General features: G+C 46.0%; 1 protein-coding gene across 1 annotated transcript in view; it reads left to right on the top strand.

The window, feature by feature from the left end:
* The window catches only part of SH3RF3 (SH3 domain containing ring finger 3), a 316,210-nt gene that overhangs the window by 5,781 nt on the left and 306,189 nt on the right, over positions 1–4,240 (top strand). The window lies entirely within an intron of this gene.

Genomic DNA, 4,240 nt, shown 5'->3' with positions numbered 1-4,240 from the left:
CTTGTGGGGGGCAGTTTGTGAGCTGTGTGGGGGGCTGCACCCTGCGGAGGGAGGGGAACCCACCCCTCCTGAACAGCCCCCCCCTGTCCTCCCACAATACACCCACACCTACCCACCCCCCCACCCCTCTTCCCACCCGGATTCTGCAAACCCCACATCCCCCCAGCACACACCTTGCGTACCCAGCTGCCAGACAGGATGAGACCTGCTGGCAGGAGCTGTGGCTGCAGGGGCAGCTGTCCCCACATCCTGGTTAGTGAAGGGGTCAGGGGGAGCTCTAACTGCTCTATGGTAAGAAAACCAAAGGCAAACAGCAAAACATATAGGTATTATGATGACAGAGACACTGGTAGACTTCCAAATTGCTTTAACACTGTAGATATATCAATAAACCATTGCTTAACTGATTGCTGTCTCTCAGTCTCTCTCTCTCTCTCTCTCTCTCTCTCTCTATATAGTGGTCTTTTGTTTTAATTGTGGAGAAACATGGATTTCGGGGTATTTTACAGAGTGACTTTTGGATTTTTTTATCAAAGATTTTTCAGTTTTCAAATGGGGAACACCAGAATTCCTGCTAGGATGGCAAGTGGCAGGACCCAAGCAGAGGAGCCTGCTCAGAGCTGGCACCTTGGACCCAGGCTCTAGCTCCCCCTGGCTGCAGATCTGGGAGGAGCCAGGCAGGGGTATTTTGCCCAAAGTGGCACAACTTGCACCACACCAAAGCGCGTGTCCGGGCACGTGCGCTGAGGGAAAAAGCCCCAGCTCAAATTTGCACCACTTCTATTTGAGCTGCTGCAAGCACACATGCCTGCATGTGTAGACGCGTCCACACAGTCTATCCCATGAAGAAAAAAGTGGAGTATACACAGGCCAACTACTGCACCGATATAATTCTGTATCCTTTTTTTAAAATAAATGTTCCTAACCTTTCCTTTTTTGTTTAAATATGTAAAAGTCTGGCAAGACAATGTTTGTTTTTTCTAGTCATTACTAGTGTAGAAAAGCAACCTTGTCCGTAACTTGTGCATAGTGCTGTCAGCTGAAAAGTGGAGCAGGCTCAGATAAATGTAGGTATTGTCTACAGTCTAACATGTAGTTCAGTAGCAATTCTTGACTATTGCACAAAAGAAAATCATAACCTGTAAGAATATAACTCTGCACCATATGTTACCAAATGAAAAAAATTGCAATTAAGTAGCCTTCTTATAGTGTTATACAGAAGCTTGTCCTGCACAGAAATACTATATCTGGGTTTAATGAAAAACCTGGCTTAATGTGAAAGTAACTTGATTTTCTGTAATGGGAGCTCAAACAGGTGGGCTAGAGACAGAAGTTACACATAAACCAGTTTAAGTGATCAGAAACTGGTTTAAAGCTGTAATAGAATGCAAGTTCAGTATACCTAAACCAGTTTCAAAATGGTTGAAACTGGTTTAAGATAAACCTGGTTGAATGTAGCATCAGACTTTACTGATTAGTGTCAAACCGGTTTATGGAACTTCTGTCCCAGATGCCTTCCTGGTTCAAGTTAAATCTGAGTCCCCCAGCATCCCAGCATGCTTTGCAGCCCTGGGCTAGGCTGTGTTGTCTGCTCCAGAGAGCAGGGCTGTCCCCACCCTTCTGCTCCGTAGATGGAGCAGTGAGAGCTGGCTGACAAGGGGCGGATGACAAGCCCAGCTGGAGATGCAGCCCAGTCTATGGGGGGGATTGCCCCCCTCCCCGGCAAACCCCAGTTGGGGTCTGGGGCCACAGGGTTTATACACCCCTTCCCCTGTTCAAACCGCTGGCTGCAACTATGGACTACAAATCCCAGAGGCACCTATAAGTGGGAGGAGGACGTAATGACCAACCCTGTAAATCCCAGAGACCTTGGGGCAGCAGGAAGAGGAAGTGAACACACAGCCAGAGAGCTGTCCTCTAGTGCTCCTGGCTTCTGGCCTGAGCTGCATTTTCTGAATCAAAGGTAAATGCCTGTTCACTTCTGTTCCAATTTAATCTGTGCAGCTTAGACTAATTTGCAAAGACTGAATCAATTCAGCCTCAGGATTTTTGACTGTCTGTACCGAGCCGTAGAGTGTAAGTCAGCTTGACCTCAATCAGCTTGACCTCAATCCCTGGTAAGATTCTGGAAAAAATTATCAGAGAGACCCTTCTTGATAAGCTGGCTGAGGGTAACATCCTGAGGGACAGCCAGCATGGGTCTGTCACGGGTGGGTCTTCCCTGACCAATCTCATCTCCTTCTATGACCAGGTGACATATCACCTGGACAAGGGAGAAGAGATTGATGTCATATAACTGGACTTTAAAAAAGCCTTTGATCTGGTGTCCCATGACCTCCTTATGGAACAATTGTGTCTTATGGAACACAATGTGTTCCTTATGGAACAGCTGCAGAGCCAACTGTGTCCTCGGCTACACCACAGTCTGATGGCTGGGAAATTGGTTCCGAGGTTGGCCCCAGAGTGTAGTGGTCGATGGTAGCGAATCATTATGGCACTCTGTGACGAGTGGTGTCCCCCAAGGCTCTGTCCTTGGACTAGTTCTCTTTAACATCTTTATCAACGATGTGGACATTGGTGTCAGAAGCGCACTGGCTAAGTTTGCCGATGACACTAAACTTTGGGGCATAGTGTCTGCACCTGAGGACAGGCTAGTGATCCAGGGTGACTTGGATACATTTAGTAAGTGGGTGGATACAAACCTGATGACGTTCAATACCGATAAATGTAAGGTACTCCACCTCAGGGGGAAAAAACCCCACAGCACGCTTATAGGCTCAGCAGTGCTATGCTCGCTAGCACCACTGCTGAAAGAGACTTGGGGGTCATGATTGACCACAAGCTGAACATGAGCCACCAATGCGATGTTGCAGCTGGTAAAGCAAACAAAATTCTGGGTTGCATCCATAGATGCTTCTCAAGTAATCTCAGGATGACATCTTCCCGCTCTACTCAGCCTTGGTGAGGCCGCAGCTGGAGTACTGCATCCAATTCTGGGCTCCACAATTCAAGAAGGATGTGGAGAAGCTTGAGAGTGCAGAGGAGAGCCACACGCATGATCAGAGGGCAAGAGAACAGGCCTTATGAAGAGAGGCTGAGAGCCATGGGACTCTTCAGCCTGGAAAAACACAGGCTCAGGGGGGACCTGGTGGCTGCTTATAAGTACATAAGGGGTGTATCTCAGGATCTGGGAGAACGTCTGTTTACCAGAGCGCCCCAAGGAAAAACAAGGACCAATGGTCATAAACTGCTACAAGGCCATTTTAGGCTGGACAGAAGAAAAACATTCTTTACTGTCTAAGCCCCCAAGACCTGGAATAGACTCCCTCCAGTAGTGATGCAAGCACCTACTCTGGACTCATTCAAGAAATGTTTGGATGCTTATCTTGCTGGGATCCTTTGACCCTAGCTGACTTCCTGCCCCTGGGGCAGGGGTCTAGACTCGATCTTCAAGGTCTCTTCCAGCCCTAACGTACATGAAATCTATGAAAGTCTCTGGCAATTTTCTTGAGGGCTTATGCCTGAAAAATTGTTCTTGTTTTTTTCTTCTCAAGTGCTAGTAGTTATATCAGTGCTACTTTGACGGTTAGTAAAATTAATTAATTTGCCAAACTGTGTTTTATATTTGTGCATAGTAAGGAGCTGTATGACCTCAGACATGGTTTTGATTTTGAGAAAACAACTGGATGATCTGTAAAGGGCAAATTTTAAATATTTTATGGAGGTAGTCAGCTGCTGAAAAACATGCTTCTTTTTTTCCACATTGTAAAATGAAAGAGATGTAGGTTTTCAGTTCTTCCTTTTTTTTTTTTTTTTGTTCTCCTCAGTCTTGGCTCCGTATGTTGTCCACAGGCCAAGTCTATGTGGTTCTTGGCAGTCTGCTCATACTTTTGTTTCAATTGATCTTTTATCAGCACATCTTACTGTGGGTTATATGTGAAATAATGCATGAAGGCTTTCTAAAGAGGAATGTGTGGAAAAGACGCATGAGATACTTAATAAAGGCAACAGGGGTTCAAATTGCAGATGCAGTGTCTCATATTGATACTATCCCACTTGCTCCAGAAGAACATTGATACAAACAAGCATTTTAGTCTTCATCACTTTGTGAAGCTCCTTTACGTTCTGGCTTGCCCCAACTCATTGATGCAACACCATCATATAGACATCAGAAAGAAACTAAGCTGTGTGTGGCGTCCTAGAGATACTGGATTATTCGGTTACCTTAAACTAGGGTTGT

The sequence above is a fragment of the Alligator sinensis genome, unplaced genomic scaffold (genome assembly GCF_000455745.1).
Source record: "Alligator sinensis unplaced genomic scaffold, ASM45574v1 scaffold1463_1, whole genome shotgun sequence".
In the NCBI taxonomy this organism is placed as follows: domain Eukaryota; kingdom Metazoa; phylum Chordata; order Crocodylia; family Alligatoridae; genus Alligator; species Alligator sinensis.
Note: the sequence above shows the minus strand (reverse complement) of the source record. Positions and strands in the feature narration are given on the sequence as shown.